Source organism: Equus asinus, chromosome 12 (genome assembly GCF_041296235.1).
Source record: "Equus asinus isolate D_3611 breed Donkey chromosome 12, EquAss-T2T_v2, whole genome shotgun sequence".
Taxonomy (NCBI): domain Eukaryota; kingdom Metazoa; phylum Chordata; class Mammalia; order Perissodactyla; family Equidae; genus Equus; species Equus asinus.
The window spans coordinates 9,717,525-9,741,923 of NC_091801.1; the positions used below are offsets into that span (position 1 = coordinate 9,717,525).

The 24,399-nt window shown below is 33.8% G+C and overlaps 1 long non-coding RNA gene across 2 annotated transcripts in view; it reads right to left on the reverse strand.

Moving 5' to 3' along the window:
• The window catches only part of LOC139039879 (uncharacterized), a 65,793-nt gene extending 41,633 nt beyond the window's left edge, over positions 1-24,160 (reverse strand). The window contains exons 1-2 of one of the 2 annotated variants that reach the window (XR_011493106.1): positions 24,027-24,157; positions 6,487-6,554 (exon numbers count right to left, since the gene is read on the reverse strand). This is a non-coding gene — a long non-coding RNA (uncharacterized lncRNA). Of the gene's footprint in view, positions 1-6,486; positions 6,555-24,026 lie in introns of both variants that reach the window. The other variant, XR_011493107.1, reaches the window with a different exon arrangement.
• Between the last annotated feature and the right edge of the window lie 239 nt (positions 24,161-24,399).

The window sequence follows — 24,399 nt, forward strand, 5'->3', positions numbered from 1 at the left end:
ATTTAATTTCAAAACAAAGAGCACTTACAAGAAAATCATAGAGATAAAAATGAGCATTTCATAATGATTTTTAATCTACCAGAAAGAGATCTAAATTCTAAATCTGTACACATCCACTAATGCAGCACCGTAATAGTCAAAAATATTTAAGATACCTGAGAGGAGAAATAGAAAAATCTACAATCAAATACATTTTACTTAATAGGCGGTAGAACAGAGTTTAAAATTGTCATAATTGTATTATACAGAAAATATATTAATTTCAGGCACACAGCGAATATTGAGAAAAAAGTGAACATTTGCAGAATTGAATACTATATATCATATTAAAAATTGAATATATCATATTATAAGCCTCGTGAAATGTCGAAGGATTGTAAACTTAGAATGTTCTCTGAGCACAGCGGAATTAAGAAAATGAATGGTAGCTTGTAAATAACTGCTTGTGAGATAAGAAAACATTTCTAGATCAACTTATAGATTACAGAAAAAAAGACATCAGAAATGACAAAATATGTTAAGCTGGATGATAGCAAGGATAAGACATACAAACATTTCTAAGATGTAGCAGTACTAATGCTGAGAGAGAGATTGGTGTCTGACTCTGCTCTTGCTCCCGCATTGCAGGAGGTGAAAAACCACAACTTGTGCCATTTCTGCCTCCATCTGTTCTTGTATGTTCTACAAGCTAAGAAGTTTTTTATAGATGAATAATTGTAATTTATTTGATCCTAAGGAACATTAACTTTGAAGCTGAATTAATCAAAACATCATCTCCTAAAAAAGAGCTCCATTCTTCTCATTGGTAGACCTATACTACCAAAAAATTGTATTCAATTTTTTTACTGAGGTCACATTGGTTTATAACACGATATAAATTTCAGGTGTACATCATTATATTTTGACTTCTTTGTAGACTGCATCACGTTTACCACCAGAAGTCTAGTTGCCATCCGTCACCATACATATGTGCCCTTTTATTCCTTTCACCCTCCCTCCATCCCCTTTCTCTCTGGTAACCACCAATCTGGTCTTCGTATCTATGTGTTTGTTTGTTTGTTTATCTTACATATATGAGTGAAATCATCACATGGTGTTTGTCTTTCTCTATCTGGCTTATTTCACTTAGCATAATATCCTCAAGTTCCATCCATGTTGTCACAAATGGCTGAATTTCATCGTTTCCCATGGCTGCGTAGTATTCTATCATGTATATATACCACATCTTTATCCATTTGCTCCTCAATGGGCACTTAGGTCGCTTCCAAGTCTTGGCTATAGTGAATAATGCTGCAATGAACGTAGGGGTGCATACATCTTTTCAAACTCTTGTTTTTGTGTTCTTTGGATAAATATCCATAAGTGGAATAACAAGACGATATGATATTTCTATGTTTAATTTTTTGAGGACTCTGCATACTGTTTTTCGTAGTGACTGCACCAATTTATTATTCTTATATTTTGAATTTCACCAATAACAATATTATGAAAATCTGTTTTCTCTTTTGTTACATAACCTACATAATATTATTAATTTTGCCTCTTGACCTGGAAAGCCTAAAATACTTACTATTTGGCCCTTTACAAAGAAAGTTTGCTGACTGCTGACCTGAGGGAATGAAATCTCTACCTCTAAAGAGCGTACTGTGTGACTTTAATTACTTATCTTCCAAAGGAGCTTTTCCTGATATGACTCTCAAAGACAGTGATAAGGAACTCTATGCTCTTTTCAATATTCTAAAAAGAATGCAAATTTACCTGAAATTTCAGAAAGTCTGAAGAAGAATGCAAACTTACATGAAATAACTATAAGGTCAAGGTGATTTGTTTTTAATTAGAATTCTATAAATCAGTATACTTACATTGGTTTATCATATGATGATCAAAAGCTCAGTGAATAGTGTTTTTAAGTTAAGAAAAATATTATGACTTAAACTGGTCTCAAGAAAAAATATTGAACAAAAACTAATAAAAATGGACAAGAAACAAAGGACAAGTACCACAGTGGGAAAGTGCTCAATTGAGAAATACATCTCATTGAGATATGTCTTGGGAAGTACAGATTAAAAAAATCAATGCTATAGCTAAATTGCAGTGTAAATTTCCAAAAAAAAGGATTTGTTATGAGGCAAATCCTAAGTTGTAATGTTTAAAACAGAATAGTTATACCAATTTTTCTGCGTATGACATTATTTTCATAAATAGAATCACTCCAAGCTAGGTTCAAAGCCTGGCATAAGGATTACGCAATAAAAGGTGCATGATTTTGAGATTCATTTATGGAAGAGAAATATCCATTATTGCTCTTAGGCTAGATTTCACTTATTCATTTATTCATTCATTTATTTATTTACCAAATAGTAATTGAATGCCTACTATCTTCCAAGTACTGTACACTGGTTGGACCCACAAGTCTGTATTTTGTATTCACAGGACTTACTGTCAGAGCACAAGATGGATATTTAAAAAGCATGGATAAATTCATATAGAATTATCTTGTGATGTGTTACTTATAGATGAATGTTATAAGAGAATATAATAGCAAATACCTATTGACTCTAACATTTCAAATCTCACCGTAGAGGCTTGTATATTGCAGTTGGTCAATGACATTTGTTGTGGAATTTAAAAGTTATTAACATGTTTTAACATTCAGTAAGCACCATTATTTTTTCACAAATTGTTCTTTGCTTGGGTATATATCTTTCATAAATACATCACAAAACTTCCTATTAAACTTCATGTACATGAAATATGGCAATGTGGAAATCTCGAGAAGAACTTTCACGGGATGCTCTTACATTTGATAACAACAGTGACAATAATCTAGAATTCATAGCTCTGAAGTTTTTCTAATTTGAGGTATGATACCATTGATAAGTTTAAGTACTTACATGCCTATTTTGATTTTGTTCTGTAGGAATTTGATCAGGCTATCGGAAAAGAGATGTTAATCAAAGACTCCTTCGATAAAAGACTTTAACTTTCACGCAAACTGTGTACCAAAGGCACTTTGCATTCCTTTAGCGCATTCTCTATGCAGCAGCACAAGTAATCCTTTAAAAGGAGTTATCACATTAAATCATTCTCTGATTAAAATCCAATGGCTTCTGATTGGAAATAGAACAAACTCATTATGGCCCCTGAGATTCTTCCTGATCTGACCTTTGTCCACTTCCCCGGCCCGAACTCTCACACTCCATGCTCATTCGAAATACTCCAGTCCTTCGGTCAGACTTCCCCAGAAGACCAACCTCATCCTTGTCTCAAGGATTTGTAATTTACTGTTTCTGGAATGCTTATCCCCTAGCATTTGAATGCTAGCCCCTTCTTAGTCCAGTTGAACTATTTATTTCTCAGATAGAAAATAAAGTATTTCACCCATATCCTCTATTTTGGTACCTTTCAAGAAATTTTCTTCGAAGTACTTCTTACCATCTCAAATAATCACATCCGCTTGTTTCCCTATGTTTATTTTCTTCACTAGAATACAAATCCAATGGGGGGAGCACTCCAATTCATCCTATTTCATCACTCTTTTTCCAGCACCTGTTGCAGTCAATGGTACATGGTGGACACTCATACTATTTTTGACTCTTCAAAACATATGTTAATAATGAACTTACTGTTTACTGGACATCACTGCCTTTAGCAATTTGAGGCAAGAAATTTTTTGAGTTTGAAAAAAGAACATAATCAAATTTATCTTAATGTAGAACTTAATTGAGTATTTCCTAGTTGATATTTAAGATATTTTTTGAATTCTGATAGTGAGATTTTATAATCTGCACTTTAAGATGAATATACTTTAAACAAAAATTTATTTGCATTCGACAAGTTGAAAGGGGATATTTATGAACAGCAAGCTTGGCTTCTGATGAAACTGCTTCTGCCTCAGCCTTAACATCACCTACCAAAGGAAATATTGCTGCTCATGGGGACCTGATATCAAAAGACATGGTTTAATTCAAGGTTCTATCATTTATTTTAGTTAAGACACATTATCTCTTCGTGCATCAATGTCTCCATATAGCAAAAACGAAATTATAATATGAGTTCAGTATGTTGTCTGAGTACCAAATGAAATAATACTAATGAAAGCACTTTAGTAGAAACTGTCTACTACTTTAACATTTTAGTTATTGTGCTATCAGTTTTGTCCATTTAGCGTTTGTTTCTTTTCCTTAACTCTGGGTTTTCTAAGTTGTATTATTTGTAGGTGAGGTTGTTTGGCAGAACAGATTGTTTTATAGTAGAAAACCAAGTAGATGAGGAATGTAGTTTCAAGATGGAAGAAAATGTATCAAATATGTGTAACTTATTTGCTCTTAAAGTGATAGAGTCTCTCTAAATTAGATTTTACATTTTATAATGGTAGGTGGTTGTAGGGAAACTCCTCTACAGGGACCAAGCATCCATCTCCCAGCTGCTAGAAATGTTATCAGAGGCTGACAGCTTCCAGCTGAGTCTCCTCCCTGGAAATGGCCCAATGGTATGCCCCTTTCTGGAGCCAATGCCTGGATGATGCAGGAATACGAAGGCTTGACCTCTTTTCCTCAATTGGGACAACTACGGAGCTCCACAGGATCAGCACATGTCTTGGTGGCATCCAGACTGGAGTTAGCTGAACAGCTTCCACCATCCCCTTCCCAGGCCCGCCTTCCTGTGTCTTCCCGGAGTACCCCCTATAGAACTTCTACTCAGAACTCTCCATTTCCGAATCTGTTTCCAGGGAATCCAATCTAAGACAGCTGTTTTTGTGAAGATACCATCATGAGTAATTTGACTTAAATTGGCTGCAAACACAATGTAATTGTATCATTTTAAAAAGGGAAACTAATAAAATGTTATTCTACACACATCACATGCTAATGTTAGCCATGTTTCTTTCATGTTATAATTACGTGTTAAGGCTATTAATGGCCTTTCTTGTTAGAAGGATGTTGACTTGTGCTGTTAATACATTAGTTTCTTTTTCATAAGCCCCATTTGTTCAAAACATGAGTTGACCCATATGACCAAGCTTCTAGATGAACCTTCATAAGCTTTACTTTGATATTTCTTGCTTAGAAATACCTTTGGTCTACACTTGCTAATCTATGCAGAGTCAACATGCTGAGGCTCACCTTTCTTTTTCTCTTAAAGAAGGGAGAGATTGGAGAGTCATTTTTATAACTTCTAAGTTTTAAAATTATGTGGTTTATTTTTTTTAAACAAATATCTAAAAATTTGTCAAGGACATGAGATAACAACTCCCAAAAAGTCCCCATCCCCAAAAAAGAAATGCGTGCTCTATCTAGCATTGTACAAAACCACCACCTGAGGTCGCACGAAACTTCTTGGCTTGCAAACCAAACTATTACTGATTTTTTTTTTTTAATAAAAGACTATACAGTTGAGGTTTAAGTTGTTTTTATATACGCTCTGATTGCACAATGTGCTTTTCCCTTGCAGAACTCATCACAAATGGAAATAGATAACTTTATTTTGTGACTGTCTCTTCCGTTTAATGTAAGCTCCATCAGGAAAAGGACATTTTTTTTATCTGGCTTCCTGCTATAACCCTCTAGGTTCTCAAAAGGTACCTGGCACATAGCAAGTGACAATAAATATTTGTTGAGTAGACAAAATGAATGAATGAATAAATGAATACTAAGTTTATATAATAATTTTAGTTAGATGGTAACTACTCTGCATGGTTTCTTAAAAACAGAGGGCAAAGTCCATATAAAGAAATATAAACAAAAGACCACTGCATGGCTGTGGAGATACTATCATAGGAAGCCTAGCTATTATGAATGTATATTTTTTGTCTTATTTGAATAGAGTATTATGGTTTCTCTAGTAACGTCACCAACTCAGCATATGCATATATGTGTGTACATATTCAGATAAACAGATTTAACTGTATTTATGTGCATATCATCTATGAGAAGAAAAATATTGTGAATGAGTTAAGAATATATCTGAAATTTATAGAACATTTTAAATAGGATTTATAGAAAAAAATCTAGTCTTCACATATGTCACCAGTAAGACTTTCCATTGTTGTTCAAACAAAGTGGAATGCACTTACATTTAGCAGTTCATGCATGAACCAAATTTTTTAATACTTATCAAGAGCTATGATATCTTCAGGTAAATGTTAGACTAACCTATGTTAAAAGTCTCTTAGTGACTTATTAGTATTAATATAAAGTAATACGATGGAGGATTTATGTCTTGAATATATTTTGTAAAAGTAAAGATTACCTTGTCAGTTGTTTCCCTTAGATTTTCTTCTGTAAGAGTTATCCTGAGTTTTAATGTTCTAATTTTCCATTTTGTAGACTCCACTACATAGAATACTACACTATATAAAATATAGTACAAAGAATAAAAATTCTTGATTATTCATCATATTCCTACAAGTCTTACTGTGGCTTTATTAATATTTTCCTAATTCAATCTCCAAACATAAGGAAAGAATATGAAATTGTAACTCACAGGAAAAATCACATGGCCAGTGTCAGTGTTTCTTAGAGGAAGTCCAGTACATTTTACCAAAGAATTTCCTGGAGAGATAATTAAAGAAAAAAAAACCCTGATGTATTAAAATGAAACAGAAAGAGGAAACCTTGCAAGAGACCGAGCGAGAATTTCTATGTCTGGGAAAATTAGACATGCCCTGTGGGGACAACCATCTGAGGTTTATCATATATTTGCTTTAAAAAATGATCTCTGTCCTCTGAGTCAACACTTATTGGATACTTACTCATGCAGAATACTATACTAAAGGCTGAGAATATATAGAGGAACAGAAGACATGGTTCCTGCCCTTGGGGGGCTTACTAAATAAAGGGATCATTGGTTTTAACCACTGGGGGAAAAGATCAAGACTAATGAAGAAAACACAATTTTTTCAAAATTCTCTTAAATTTTATGGTATTGTAAGAGTCAGATACAACATAATTGAATAAATGCTGACCTCAAAGTTAGAAGTCCTGGATTTAAAATTCTAACCTGCAGCTGATCTGCTATGTGACCTCAGCAGAGTTAAATCATTCATCTCAATCATTTTGTTCAGTTGTGAAATCATGGCTTTCGATTGTATTTATGGTGTATGAAAGTTTTCAATAATATTCTTTTTAGGATGTTAAGTACTTATTTTAATAAGTGTTCACTGTTGCATGTTTAGTATATTACCAATGATTCTAGAAATGTAATAAATTAAAGCAGTATTCAGAAGAGAGCATTTGACAAAATGAGTCTGAATGATTTTTCCCTCTAATTCTTAGACGGATGATTCTGTTGTGAGGTCGGATTCATCTCTTGTACTAACCTTTGCAGTAAGGTTTCCGAGGCTAAGCAGAAGAAATGATTAGGTAAGTTCCTAATTAAAGATTTGAAGACTAGAGAGAAGAAACAAAAACTCAAGACTTCTGCCGTGTGCACCAAGCTTCTTCCAAGAGTTCAATCTCTCCAAACCTTTTAACTCCAATCTATGATGGAATATGTATATATTAGTAAATTTGGGATAAGCAGCCATTCTAGGAAATGAGACGATACTGCAACAAAACTTAAATTCACTAAGTTAATGTGGAGAAGAGGGAATCTTAATTTGAATTTAGCTTTTACATAATACTTGTTTTAAATTGTATCTCATTCATTCTACTGTTTCATAGATACTAATTTAATTCCTACTCATAGTGATATATTAGTAGTTAAACTTAAAAGGAGCTGAATGATTTTTTTCCAAAGTCTCCATTCATACATCTGGACAAAATATTCTAACAATATAGCCCAAGACCTAGTGAAAGGAGCAAAGTAAGTTTGAAGCCAAAGTAAATGCTTAAATCACTCAACCATTTATCATTAGATGACAAATATCACACCTCATATGGAGACAATAATTCTGACCTATCTCCGGAAATTTTGAGGACAAGCCTAAAGCATAGAACTGCATGCTTACACAATATGAAGCAGCTATACTGATATATATATAACGCGACTAGTATGTATATGTGTAGCCTTCAATTTCCAAGTCTTCTCTTCCTGTGCTCTTCAATGATTGGCCTAAAATGTAGGCTCAGACTCAGAAAATAATAGAGCAGTGTAGGGTCCCGCAATTAGATTGTAAGTAGAACCATGTTCAGAATAGGAAGCAGATGCATCCTCTGAGAAAAACAAAAAGAATGTGAACTCTTGTCAGCAGCAAATTAATCAATCTCTTTCGTCCTAAAGGGTTGTGTTAAAACTATATCTAACATAGTTTGCAAAATACTAAATTTGAAGAGACTGCAAGTTTAAAGGGAATACTTCTAGACAATTCTAAGAGAACCAGATTTTTCTTTTCTCTAAAGAAATTAATAATATTGCAGATAGGATGCTGCTAGGCTTTGGGGGGAAAAGCCTTTGTTTTTCTTGAGAGCCGATGTCAGGCAATAACCCATAAGAACAGTTGAAATTCACCAAAAAAATCCCTTCCTCTGGGGTTTGCAGAAGGTATTTTACATCCATTTATAGAGACAGAAATAATGACAATATCCTCTAAATACATTAATCTGTTTAATCTTGTATCCAGCATATCCAAACACAGAGGTTAATGGTAGAGATTTTGATATTAGAAAAATCACAGCATCCTTTATGTGATAAAAAAGAACCTCCATTTCCAGTTTGATGACATCTACCAATTATTGAGAGCCATGACTGTGTCAGGCACAGTGTATGCCCTCTGCAAAACTGTCTGCTTTCTCACAACATCCCCATGAGGAAGATATTACTATCTCCAAATTACAGATGAAAATACTGAGTCCGAGAAGTAAAGTAATTTGTTCAAGGTGGTGATAGCTTACAAGGATTCAAACTCAGGTCTATTTGACTCCACAACCCATTATGAGACAGTGCTCTATTATTTGAGTACTCTATTGTTTTTAAGGAAAAAGAAGTAATTCATTCAGTGTATTAATTTTACATCTTTTTTTATCAATGTGAATTTTATGTGGAGTTCACCATACATATTGTTTACAATTATATCCAGTATAATCCTTTAAGAATAGTACTTGTATTACCGCTGAAAAGAACATATTTGTTATCTTTTGTCTACTTCCCATATGAGCAGCCGAGTGCTCTGTTCCCTTACAGGCTGTAGTGAAATCCAACTGAGAACAACTGAGCCTAGACATCTAAAAGTTTCTGTTGTGCAAAGTGGCCTTTCTCCTGAGCCCAGTCAAGCTCAGCTTTGAGTGTTACTATGTAATTTACGTGGTCTGATATGTACTGAACATTGGGGGGTGGGGGCAAGATTAACTATGTGATACAATGTAGCTGAAGAGGCTTTCATTTCAGGAAAAATAAATATTTCTTTGGATAAATGTATCTCCATTAACAAGTACTTTATCATGCTACTCAGCAATTTCGAATCCTCAAGGCCACTTATTAATTACAAGAAAGAAAATAATATACTACATTTTGCCTAAACATAATTTATTTCTTGCATGAGCAAAAATTTACTTTAACCTCAAGCACAGAATAACATATTTGAAATATGCGCCTAAGGGTAAGAATCGTTTTGCACTTTACATTCTCTGCTTATCTGCTGAACCTCAACTCTCAGATTCATGTGAAGCCATATGCAGTGGAAATACAGAGTCCTTTGGTAAAGATATTTTTACAAAACTTGGATTGTATTTAATAGAACTCCTAATTAGAAATTTTTCGAGGTTCATCAGAAAATCAGTGTTCCAGGGGCTGGCCCCGTGGCCGAGTGGTTAAGTTCTTGCGCTCCGCTGCAGGCAGACGGCCCACTGTTTCGTTGGTTCGAATCCTGGGTGCTGACATGGCACTGCTCATCAAGTCACGCTGAGGCAGCGTCCCACATGCCACAACTAGAAGGACCTACAATGAAGAATATACAACTATGTACTGGGGGGCTTTGGGGTGAAAAAAACAGAAAAAGAAAATCAGTGTTCCAGCCCCGGTTCTACACTAGACCTGGGATGGTTCACAGAAAGGATCTATTTTGATTTTTTAAAAATATTTAATTTATTATATATATATATATATTGAGGTAACATTGATTTCTTCATAATAAAAAGAAGTGGATGGAACTTCCTGAAAACCTAAATAATTGATACATATTAATTTGTGTTAGGATAACACAAATTAAAATTCTAATGTCTATACGAAGCTAAAATGCAATACAAATGCAAGTCGGCATCTTTATTTCATTTTATCAACGTTGTTCCCTCTTTTGCTTCCTTTTGTGCCTATTTGTTTCTTAAATGCTAATATAAATTCCCTTGAACTTAGCGACATAGCACTGTGGCACCTTTGCTTGTCTGGAAGTATACAGTTGAATTTAAAAGTAGTTAGATTTCCAGATCCATCAGGGAAAAAGTGAAACTGCTCCATAGAAAGCACTGTTGTCCCAAAGAATCTTCTCTTGGCTGCAGAAGGCTAATGTGGTCCCACTCAACAGGAAGCATCCTGAGGTCAGAGAGCAGTGGAGGCGCCATGAAGAGCCACTAATCCATGCATTCCTACAGACGGGATTTCACAAATTTCTTTTTACTTCTCCAAAAAAACGCTATTCACAGTAAGACATTAGACCAGAAAATCCTGACTTATTTGTTAGAAAGAAAATAAATCTAGGCAAAGCAATGTATATTTATTCAAGTGCATAACTTGAGAATAAAAGCGAGTTCTCCTGAAAACACTTTTAGACGAGCGCACAAACCCAGCTTTGCAGGGTCAGAAAGGGAGCACAGTCCTATTTGGAACTTCAAGAAATTAAATCCCTGTCTACTTATTTTCTCTACAATAATAAAGGTTGATGATTTGACACAATTATTCTGGCCTTTTAAAATTTGTCTCTATTCCCCTTTTGCCACTGGAGTTACTAGCCTTTTCCAAAGCAGGTTGCGTCCCCACTGGAAACACAAAAGTGGCAACTTTTGCCAGAATGGTGGAATGGCATGAGTCTCCCTCCTTTTCTTAGAGTCTTTCCCATCTCAGTATTCCGGTTCACCCTACGTCCCTTCTCTCAAGTAAGATTCCAGCATCCTTAATTCAATCATCAGAAACACTGATTTTCAGCCCAGTATTAATTTAATTGTCAAGTGTACAAATTAAGTGATTTCCATAGCTGGGTTCCTCCTATAATCACTATGCCTTCTTCCCACTTTTGCCTTATTCTTTTTTTGTTTTGTTGTCATTTATTTCTATTGGAAAAGAAAGTGTGTTTTCATTTCAAGTCTTCCTCAATCCTTTTTGGATTTAGCAAAAAAAATACATTAATATGCATTTTAGATTTGAAAATGTATTTATGAATGTCATTTCACTTCATAAGAAAATTAGAGAAACAGGGGAATGGATATTAAGAATTTTTCTCAAAATATTGGAGTCTTAGCTCTGTTAAGTGTCATGTAAATATATATAGAACCATATCCAGTGTCAAGGTAAAAGTTATATTGCTCAAGATTCTGCAATTGCATTAGTTCCTTAACTAAAATTACATCCTTGTGGTTGTGTGTGGTATGTATGTGTGTATGCAATAATAGTTATTGTTGGGAAATATCCTGGGCAAGTGGGACTATTACATCATTATGATTCAAAACATCTTAAATTGCATCATAATTTGGTCCACTGGCCAGGATTGGTTTATCTGTAGTTAAGGCTTTCTTTCTAGAACATCTTATAATAGACATGCTAGAATTTTCTATTTCTGTTTAAAGTTTATTTTTATAATATTTTCATTGTTTGTTTCTCACTACATTTATAATTTATAATTTTAGCAATACGATTTGCTTATTGGTATAATCCGCAACTGATGAAATGAATTCTCTGACTCGAGAAGCTATTATTTAAATAGGCACTCTACGTTTTCTCTACCTGTCAACTTAGTTTTTCTTCACTGTATATTTGTAGTTTTAAATTGATGTAGTTTGCTCAATGGTCGAAAATATAAATTTCAAGGTCTAATTGCACAGGAGGTTAAATCTCTGCTATGGATATATCAGTGAATTCTTTAATCTCTGCAGGCCTCAGTTTCCTTATCTGAAGTAATAGCAATAATATTAATATTCAATTAATTAATTAATCTTGATTTCAATATGGGGACTAATGAAACAATGCATACAAAGCAACCAGTACAGAGTCTATTATTGAGTACTCAATAAATGACATGCATTCTCTTTACTTATGCTATTTTGAATTATCATTAGAGAATATTGAATAATTTTGCCTTAGTTCAGGCTTAAATTAGATTATCCAAGAGCTGTCAATGTATTTTTTGTTTCCAGACTGGGATTTGCTATCGGGCATCGCAAAATGCAAGATTTCCTCCTAATTACATTCCACCTGTTTAAGTTTACAGGGCAGTAGACGATGAACATTTTGCTTACTCATTCTCGTAGTTTCCAACCTCTATTTTGTAGAAGCAAGTCATTTGTGACGCTTTGCATGAAGGTATTCCGTTATGTATGAGTTCGACCTTCACTTACATTCAAAATATTTTAAGAGTTACAAAGTTCTGAGGTCTTCTCCCCAGATTGGGGGGTAATCAGATAGTGTTCAATTAAGAGAGCTGCTGGATGAAATTGGGAAAGTTTCTAGGGTCATAAAAAAGGACATGTCAGCTCTAGAGTTAAAAAAAAAAACAAAACACAAAACATGCAAACAAAACCAAATTTTTCCCAGTCAGCATTAGGTATATTAGCAACTAAAAGCATGGCTTCAGTTAGGTAGGTAGCTTAGGTACCACATCATAGAAACATTTGCTGTTGACTGTGATAAGTACGTACAAAGCCTTACTAAAGTCTATATTTATCACTGTTTTATTCTTTTAAAATTTTTATCTAAGATATTAAGTTAATTGGTTTCTGAGTGGATTCTTCTGAGCTCTCTTGAGATGTCTGTTTAACAACGATGGACCAGCCTTGGCTTGCCTGCTACCTTAATTCAAATCAAGAACAATGCAGATACAGGGCAGTCAACACTAGTTTGGATCTATCTTTGGTTAAGTGTTTTATATGAATGGAGTGTGAGGAAGATGGTTCAGACCTCTGGGAAAGGAGAGAGATTCAACAGCAACAATGATAAACGACAAAATAATTTTAAGATGAAAATTAGATGAACTTTACCAGGAACCGAGAAAGTATGGGGATGAGAGGATTCATGGCACCCAAGTGAGAGGGCCCAGAGGTTCCGACACTTTGGCGTCATCTCTGTAAGTGAAGCCATGAGATCAAGAGGAAAGAGGAGAACAAAGGGAAGAAAGAGCCGGGACAGATTTTAAAGTTGTATCAAAATTAAAAGAAGGGAAAAAAATGCAAGATGTCTGCAAAAAACAGTGAAAATGTGATTTGGGCATGCATTGTAACACTTTTTCAGTCATTACTGTAAAGTTTTCAGGGCTTTCGAAATAAGTAAGCTTAAAATGTTCCCCTTGCCAGTCTTCAGAAAGCAGATAAATCACGGAACCTAAAGGGATGGATCCCTGGGCAAAGTTTATTCCCAGAACTGGAGCAAGCTGTGCACTCAAGTACTTCCACGTCCCTAACAACCAAGTCTCGTTTAATATGATGATGAAGAAGATGAAAGATACAACCCATCCTGTGTAATTTTACCTAATATTTTTTTCTTTTTTATTATCTGACTCTGCACTAGGATATAACCTCCGTGAGGGCAAGTACTTAGTTGTTTTATTTACTGTTTATACCCAAGGCTTAGATCAGCGTTAGACACATGGTAGGACCTAAGGAAATAGTTGTTGAATGACTTTGGTATTTTCAAATTCACTTAAATCCAGTCATCCTTGCCCCAGAAAGTCTCAATGTGTTGTGGGTCTGATTTTTCTCAAGCATACTTTGGTATAAGCTATCTTCTCATATTCCACTCAGTGCTCAAGGTTTTACTAGTTTTTGACAGTCCTGCTCAGTCCTCTAAACCCTGGCTATATTCATCCCTTCAGATGATTTTATTTCACAAACTATTCTCATTTTCCTGATCTGCCCTCAAATTTTCCCTATTGCTTTACCTGTCCCCGACCAGTGTTTTTTCTCAGATGTAAAAGAGATCCTTCTAAGTGTCTATGTTTACACTTCATAAACATCTGCTCTATCTCCTGATTCCTTGCCCCGTCAATTACTACGTTCCTTCTTGTCTCCTCCGTGTCCACTTATCTTCTGCCTAGATCCTTAGACCAAGTCTCTGTTGGATAAGGATGTAGTACTTCCTCAATCCTAATCGGCTACTCTGCTCTCTCTCTTTTCCTTTCTTTTTCCCCACCTGTCTTAGTCTGTTTGGGCTGCTATAAGAACATACTATAAACCAGTTGGCCTATAAATGACAGATGCCATGTCTGGTGAGAGCCTGCTTCCCGTCCCTACACAGCCATCTTACCGCTGTGCCCTCACATGATGCAAGGGGGAAGGGAGCTTTCCGGGACATCTTTTATAAGGGCACTAATTCCACTCATGAAGGCTCCACCCTCATGATCTAATCACCTCCCAAAGACTCCACTTAGTAATACCATCACTTTGGGGGTTAGCATTTCAACATATGAATTTGGGGGGGTGGGCACAAATATTCAGACTATAGCATCACCAAATAATGAAAGCAAAACTGTGAGCACCTGGTGCTTGCTATACACTTATTTCTTATTTTTTTTGCAATCTAGCACTCCTCTCTTCCCCCCATCTACTTCAATAAAGCTTCCATTTTCCAAATCCATTTCCCTTAGTCTTCAGTAGGTTGTCTGAAGCCATACAGAAACTAGAGGTTAAACTACACGTTGATAAAATTCAAGTTTTCCTTTGATATTCTCAATACATACTAGGAGTCAGGCCAGAAACTCAGCATGTTTCACTAGATGACACACGACATATTGGAGGAGTCACACAGGTAAGTTCATTCCCTTCATCCACTATTAATTTAACTAAAATTACTTAACAGATGGTAGTAGTCTAGGAACATAGTAATAAACACGAAGCTATCCAGTGAGGCAAATGGGCCTTTACTATAGTATAGTGAGATGAGATGCACACTGTAGTAGAGTATGCATTGGGTGCCATGGAGGCATAGAGTATGTAACAATTCAGTCTGGAATGAGTGAGGAGGCAGCCACAGGGTGGAGCCGGCCTAAGACGTCAATATTTAATAGCGATTAGGAATATTCCAGATGAAATGTTTAAAAAAGAGCGTGAGAGATTCAAACTATTGCTTCTCTAACAGTAGTGTGTTCATATGCACTGGACTGTTCACAACTCACCATAATCTCTCCATTACTTCCAAGCAAATTATAAATTCCTAAAACAGCCATAGAGACCATCCACAGTGTGGTTTCATCCTGCCTTCTTAGACACTCAAATAAACGACTCACCGTTTTCTAGGCCAAAGCTATACTTTCTCATTGCGTTTTGCTTCTTGGTCTTTTTGCCCATGTAAAATACTCTGTCATATATTTACACATTTCGAAAACACAGTTACCAATTATTGCCTCTTTAATTACCCCTTCTGGAGTAACTGTTTCTTTACCACAATAATTCTCCTTTAAATCAGATCAAACAAATCACACATTACCTAATTTTGTGAACATCTGTTTCCATGAATTTTCCCCCACTAGCTTATGAGTACTTCATGGTAAAGAACCATATCTTAGATATTTTTTGTGTCCCTCTCAACCCAAAGAAACAGTGTTTCTAAAACCTTAGCTTTTCAATAAGTTTGGGCCAAGATATAGCTTGATAAATAAATTTTCCTAAGAAATACAGTTCTGGTCATTTTGTTTTAGTTAAGAAAGTGATTCAAAATTTTAGCCCTAGACCCCATGATTTTATAAAATTCTTTGTTATCTCATTACTGATTTAACACAGTATTATCCAAAAAACAAAGTGGGAAAGCTAGATTCACCACAAAAACCAAGGACTTGCAATGAATCTCAGTATAATTACCTCATATAATTTTTACAACAGAAGAGAACGTGCCATGGGGGAAAATATTGCTTATCACTCTGGAAAGGAAAAGTTCCATATTAATAAGGTAAAAACTGCTTTCTCTGGAAGGGACCCCTAGCATTTGAAGTGGAGAAGCAGAGGACAAAGTGTTTCCCCAATTTACATTCTACTAGGTACATTAAGGAATAGATCCTTACGGTCACAGCTAAGAAAAACTATGTTGAAAGTTTTGGAGTAGGGAAGTAACATATTTTTAATCCTAGGCATTAATTTTTTAGACAATATTTAATCTGTAAAGTGTAGAAAAGCAGCCTGTATTTGTACCCAGTTTTGCTGTTGACCTCTTACAAATGCCTTTCATAAAACCTAAGAACTTCAAAATCACGAATAGACTTTAATACTGTGGTTTTAGATTTTATAGGGGCATCAGAAGACCTGTCTTTGATTTTTCTTTTTCCCTACATGCCAATTCTACCTCTGAGTGTCCACCGTAGGCCAGACAGTGGGTTTCTTTTAAAATGCTACATATCCAAAAGACAATAGGGGAGGTAATAAAATTTTCAAGTTAGAAATGTCACAATAGGCATGTGTTTCCATTCATAAAGTATGTCCTGAACACACACAAACTATCCTTTGTCATCTGGTTCTGCCCCATTTCGAAATTATTCTCTGCTGTTAATTAGAAGTGACTACAATTTGATTAATCTCAAACATCTGTCACTTATAAACAACGTGGAGAACTGAATTCAATATTTTTCCATTTAGAGTATGCATGGTGTTCATAGAAAGAAGTCAAATATATATTTTTAAAATAATCTCAAATCTAATATTATCACACTGAGAATATTGTCAATGTGACATATTCCTATTTATTTGAAGTATTAAATTCACAGAAGAATCTAATTATAAACAGTTTCTTAGGTGGAAAATGTTAAAACTTAAGTGAGCTTGTCTTGTTGTTTTACTTCTAAAACTTTCATTTCTGGAATTTTCCTCTTCACTTTGAGAGTCCACCTGATCTTGGTCCCTGTTTGGTTTTTGATTTAACTCTTTGGGCAAAAGGTTCCCATTGCCTGCGAACTCACAGTAGACAAATACACATTGACTTAGCTTAGAGAAAGGAAAGTTTCAATTAACGGGGCGAAAATGTCTCTTTTGCTTAATTTGAATTATCATTATTATTATAGGATATGTACTAAAACACTCATTTTTCAAAGTGCTAATTAAATTTCCATAAATGCACTAAGCCTTTAACTGGATTATAAAAGAAAAATTACACGATAAAGTAGTTGTGATTTAAGAAACAATAATTCCATTTAGGTTTTTCTGTTCAACTTTCTGGCAAAAAATGTTTTTCTTTCCTATTACACAGCCTGCAGTAATAAGTGAAATATAATCCTAATTAATTTTTCCTACAGCTGTATATAAATCAATAGTTGCAACATCCCAAAGGAAACACAGACTGCATGGTCCTCCAGGTTCCTAATGAATGCAAATAGAATGACCTTTTTTCTGACAACTATGAATATTGTTTCACAATTTTACCATTAAAATCGCAGCTATCAGCAATTCATACAGCAAACATGGCAACTACAATAGTTGCAAATAGCTATTCATTCTAGTGAGAAGGGAATGGAAACAAGGAGACCTAAATTATGCAACTTTTCAGCCTCCAACCTGATTTTCATATTTCATTTTGATATGAAAATTCTGTTTTAGTGTAGCCTGTCTTCTTTTTAGTTCTTTCTTCTCTGTTGTAGAAGGAAATAGATTAAATGAATTTAGTGTTTTATGTCATTTAATTGAGAGGTTCAATACTGAAATGTTTTTGAAAATGAAATGAAATGAAGTCTCTCAATCAGTAATATTGTAAAGCTCTAAATACTACATTCAAATTATTGGGAGACTATGCTTATATCCCCTCAGAAATATTTTGTGGAAAATAGGTGCGGAAAATCCCATTGGTGTGCTTATCAAGACACAACAGTCTTTAAGTAACGAACATGCAGATAAATTTAGAAGCTATGAAGATAGATAATGACATAAGGATGACACCTATGGGAACCTGAGAAAAAGTAGGAAATAATTAAATCACATTATTGTTCATTTGGCCTGAAGAATCACTTTATTCCAAAATATAATAAAACTGCAGATATTTATGCAAAATCATATTCAGTTTCCCACAAAACTTCATTATAGCCATGAAGATGTCTCATTAAGTAGAAGTTAAACTAAAATTTTATAAGAAAAGTAGTTTAATGTGTTAAACCTAATTCTGCTGGTCATACATCTATGTACTGAAAACTCCCATTGGAATTAACTAGAGCCAAGAATATAATTAGCCTGTAGAATTCAAACACTCATTAAAAATAGGACTCCCCAAATTGCAACAAGATTCAAAAAGGGACTCACAACAAGGGTACTCCATTTCCACAAAATTCTAAAAATATTTCTTCCATGCCCTATTCTACAATTAATTTTTATACCTCTGCAGTGAACGAGAGACTACCATCACCTAATTATTTGACATCCCAACTATGTACTAGTGATGTGAGTTTATGTAGAATAAATTTTTAGAGAGATATTAATTTCCTTTAATAAGTAGCTGTACTACTATTTCATTATAAGGTCAAAGTTCCATACTTTCAAATCCAAGAGCTGTTTGACACCCCCTTCAAACAACTTCTTGAAGTAGTTCGGAAAGTGTTTCTGTGACTCTTGTTTGGCAATATCAGGCATAGATGGCATTTTTTAACTGTATTAAACAATCCCCACTTGATGACACCTCCTGAAGATGTCCACACTCTCACACCTGTGATGCTTTCACGTTCAGAATGAATCCCTGCTACATCTCACTCAATATTGATCTTTAAGGCATTTTTCCCAATTCTTTTCCCAGAGTAGTCACTGAACAGTATCAGAGTTCAATAGGGAGATCAGCTGCTCATCCACTTTTTGCTAAAGCAATTTGTATTATGGATTTATTTTAGCAGTCTACAGTGGCAGTGGCTGTTTTGACTATTTAAATGCTTTGATTATCTGACCTTGCTTACTTTATCTTTCTAAGTGTTATGCATGGGCTTTAAAATTGATCAATAAGTGGGGATTCCTCTACAGGATTATATTGAACTCAATCTCAATTCAGACTTTTTGTATTTTATGTTTATTACTTGATCTGTCTTAATTGCATTCTTTATTTTGGTAAATAACTTTAAAACACATACTTGATTACACGGGTATGAGTCTTCCAAGAGCCACACACGTTATGAAAATAACCTGTATTCTTTATACATTATTTTATTCGTTCTTTTCATGTGGAGAAGAATTAACTCCTAGATAGTTTTTCCAAACATCTTTGCATTATAAACAAAAGTCCTATTCCATTAGAAGAAAAAGCATAGCTGCATATATGTAACTGAAATATCTTGAAACTCATTAATGTGCTATATTAATTGTCATGACTGTGGAACTTCAAGCATTGTCTACACATATATTTTGCACAAAAAAGTTTTTATAAGACTTCTTACAGAATAAATGAATGTTCCACGTAAGAAAAATTGAAGCAGATTCTCAATATTTGTATTTTAGAAAATCAATAAAAGACTACAAACTTGTTGAATATCCTAAAAAAATTTAATATTCAATGTAATGAGAACAATTTATCAGTTTTACACTCTCACTGCTAAGATGGGATGTTTTACTCAATTTTTTATTTTGGATTAAAAGAGAAGTAAATTAGAAGCTTAAAATGCTTTGAATACTTTTTAAAGGAAATCTATGAATTTTAGAACTAAAATTTCATATTAATTGTCAATGATCTTGAATAAAAATAAACTCCTAAAATTAGATCTATAAGGCATAAACTTCATGGCATAGGAATTATCTTACATATCTATTGAAACATTGATAAAATTTTGGTCTAATTTAATTGTATTGCATATCTTCTGGTGTAGTCACATGAAGCTCCTGAAGATCGAAAGTTTATCTTTGGATCCATTTATTCTAACATTAGGTTTTGCAAAGTCCTAATAAAAGAAATGCAAATATGACTTTACAAAAAGGAATTGATGACATTTTTTTTAAAAGTTCTATTTTCAAATCCAATCTAATGTCTAAATATCTCTGTCACCGGCTCTTAGATATAATTACACTGAGATATTTTCCACATATGTAAACCAGAGTGGAAAATCTGCAACTTGCTCCAGTGACCAAAAATGCAAAAAAAAATTTTGAGGTAAATAAACATATTATTATACACAGAATATTTGCAGTATGTTCACCTGTGCAAATACAACATTTTTTGCTTAAATAATTTTAAAAACTCTCACAGGACTAGAGAAATATTACATATGTCCAGTAGGTGTATATTCCTATTTTCATACTTCGAAATTATGGGCTCAAATTATTTAATATTTAATAAATTTAATTCCAGATTAAATTACAGATTATTATTCCAATAAGTTTTCTTTACTGCTCACATTTAATAAGATATAAAGTATAAATGAATAAAAACAAAGCCATCACAAGATAATTCATTTTAATAGTTGCATGCATGAAGTTAGAGAAGGAAAAATGAAGATTCTTAAATATGAAAAGAATGAGGAAAATACAAAGAAGTTTAATTACCAAATAGCTGCGATAATGATATTTCCAAAAACTGTTATAAACAGTTAGTTCCTTTCTACTGTTTTGGTAGAATAGCACTTGAGAGAAATCATTTTCCAGAAAGTTTTGCTTCTCTGTAGATCACAACCCTGGCAAGACATGTCCATACTTTTTTCCTCAAGTGGGTAAATGTTAAGAGAGAGGAATCCAAGTTTCATGATGCAGCAACACAAAGCTAGGAAGTGAAAATTATGTTGCAGCGGAGTCTTGAAAATATGACTGTAAAAGTTAATCAATAAAATGTCTATTCCTGTCTATTCACCGGAGGCCCCAGCTGCATAGCTTCACTGAATCGATACTACAAATTATTACGATTTCCAGGTTCCCCCTGGACTTTCAGAACAAATCTTTCAAGTGTAACAGGCTTATACTGAGTATATGGTGTGTGTTCTCTACGTTCAGTTCAAAAGGAGGGGAAAAATAAAATCTAAATCCTATGTGTTCTTTAAAGGTTCAGCTTTATGGAACCAATAACTTACAGGTTACATGTTAATGTTAAAACAATCTTCCTTTTGATTGCCAAATTCTTTGCATGCTTCTTTTTAACCGTTTCATATTTAGTTAAGAAAAGATTTAACCTAATAAGAGATTTTGGGGGTATAGGAACCTGGCTAGTTCTGATGATTGTTCCAAAGTAAGTGAACGAAGGAAATCATTTTGAGATAATTACTTATCAAGAAGTCACTTGAAGACATTATCACTATTAGAAAGATAAGTGTAGGACACTGATGTCTATTTCAAATTGCAGCAGATCCCTTAAGATCTACATTCAAGTTATTGTTTTTATGACTTATTTCAACACATTTTGAAAATCATGTTTTAGGTTTTCCACTTTTTTCAATTTTTGTAAAATAAATAAAATCATGATTTCAGTAGTGAGTTTCTCCTCTTTTGGGAAAAGGTTCCAGAATATATTGTTCTGGTGAGATCCTCTGCCCCCTGCATCGAAGTCTACTGTGATGGCAAACTCTAGAAATTACTCAAGTCTTTGACCTTCAGGCTATGCTCCATGCATTTCACCCAGCACCACTCAGTCAAAATCCAAACGCTGTTCCAAATAAAGGGATAATTGGTTAAAGAAACTAACTATAATGCTTTCATGCCTTGTGACACCTGATGTGGCTTTTCTTTCTTCTGACTGGTGAACATCATGGTGTCTGGCACTGTCCAATACCAAATCAATTGGCATATTTGATCAATTCAGGCCACCTGTCGATTGGGTGAGGAAAAAATAAAAATAAGTGAACTGAATTTTTTGTTTGCTAAGCCAAAAGGCTTCGATTTTATTTCACACTTAAATAGTAGTATATTTTTTCGTGTTAAGATACATGTATCTAACATGTAGGTATATCTTGTGACAATGTATGTTGAGGCTATATTTTAAAAGAAAAGTGAACTGATTTCTCCTAGGAAATCATCATTATTTTGATTATGAACATGTATCAGTCTCTTTGATAATCAACCACAGTTCCTTATAACATGTCATAATAATATTTATAATTTTTTGACTTTTAAGATATTTAATTGCTAGAGATTGTAATAAACAGACTAAAAAAATACTGTTACAGTTTTAACTACTCTCTTAGATGACATTTGTATAGTTGCCAGCAATTTTGCATTGAGAGGATATTCTACTTAATTTCATCATCAAGCTATATTTGAAAATAAAATAGATAAAAATAGATCAAGTATCTAGAACTTAGGTTTGATCTATCATTGTAATTTAACTAGATGAATCACTGTCTGCTTTGTTTACTTATAAAATTCAAGATTAGAAGTAAATCTTTGCATGGCAGTTTTCAGATCAAAAGTGATTTTTTTGCGGATGTACTGAATAATGTGCCTTTATAGTGATGTTTAACTGAAGAAAAAAATGTTGGCACCATTTTAATAACATTAAGTTAACATCAAACACTATCATTAGCTTTATATTAGTGTTCACAACCGTTTTTATGTATTTCTTGTTCTCTAAATATATCTTAAGTGCATTATTTCCATAATACAGCTTTTTAAAAGACCATAACATTTATAACAATGGTACATTACTGTAGCCATTCCCAAAGAAACTTTGCCCAATATGCTTTTAATCCTTGGTACCAATTTCTACCTTGTGATATTTGTTAAATGTGGCTTTTTTGTTATTTGAGTGCTGGCATCTAACTAAAGGGATATTAATGGCAAATGGGGTTTATCTGAGTGTTTAATCTTATTTAGAAGCACATAAAATTTCATCCTAGATTGCATAATTATTTTAAAGCCTTTTAATATTAAACCACTGGATTAAAACACAGGTATAAACTACTCATGAATAAATTTTTAAAATTTTACTTTTATATTTTAACATTATTAAGTAGCTTTATAAACTATAATTTCAAGAAGAATTTTAACGTTCATCATATGTAATATTTTAAAATCCTATTGATAGATATATCAAGATATGTAGTAAGTAATATAAATGTAGAATTTGGCTTCCAAAGATCAGTTAATATCAAATGCACATTTTAGTTTTGGCCTCAGGACTGTGTTCAAAGGTATGAGTGACAGGGGAATAAAAAAGTTTAGATGTGTGAGCTTTATTTAACTGTGGTTACTCAATTGAACCAAAGCTTGGGGAGTAAAGTGTAATTCTTGACAAATACAGAGAGAGAGAGAGAGAGAGAGATTCATCTGAGCTATGATCCTTTCATAATTATTTTTTTAAACAGACTAAAAAAATCAAGCAAAAGGAAGAGAGAATAGAGTACTTATCAGAAAGCTCAAAAAAGTAACTAACATTTATTTTAAAAGTAAATGATGAAATCTGAAAACATTGTATTAGGTATAATCATTCCATAAAGATGAAAACAGAAATTAAATGCTAGAAGATGTTTCACTAAGAACATTTTTCATGAATGTTTCAAAACAGCATAGATGTTTCTGACTTTTCTTCGTTGTTCCTTACATGCTCGATAGTCTGACCAAAAAATTCTACCCTAAATGTCTCACAATTTAATAGTGTCTTGCTTATAACTGCTACTTTAACAAAAAAGAAAGGCAACAAGAGCCATATGTAACCTTTGGACTCCAAAAGGAGAAAGATGAGAATGCCATTGGCAGATAGGTGCTACAGAAATACAGTGCATTCTTTCTCTTGCATCCTACCTTGAACATTTCTTGATGGTTAACAAGAAAGTTGACCACCACATCATTATTTAGCATCTGGAGAGCACAGTTACAATCTTCAACATGTGCCTTTTCAGTTAAGAAATGTTACAAATTTAAACTTTATCTATTTTGGAACCAAAAATTTATTGAACAAGCTAGCACATTGACGCGTAACCTTTTGCAAGAAATAGAGAGTTAAATATTCAGCAATTAAAGTCAAAAGGACTGACTTGATTTCAGTACGTAAAGTTAAACTTTCTGAAATACTAAAAAGCAACTCACTTGTAATCATTTTTTTCTTCTTCAGAAGCTATAATCCCTTCCGTCACTGTCTTCAGCTCTGCCTGGGCTTTTCTACTGTTCTGTTCTTGGCGAACTGTTTCTGCTATTTGCTCAGTTAGCTGCTCTTGAGTAGCTTTCAAGCTGGATTCCATTAGAAGAAGTTTTTCATCTTGACTGGCAAGTTCTTGGGCTGAAAGATAAAACAAGAACGTTGCCTTTTAAAAAACCCAGTTAATGTGGCTTTTTTTCTTTTGTTTTTGGTTTAAATTTTATGCAATACAACTTTGAGGAAGATTTAAACAGATCCTTCTTGTCAAAATACAAGCTCACGCATTCAATTTTCAGATTCTTTTATTTAAAGTGCAAGTAAACA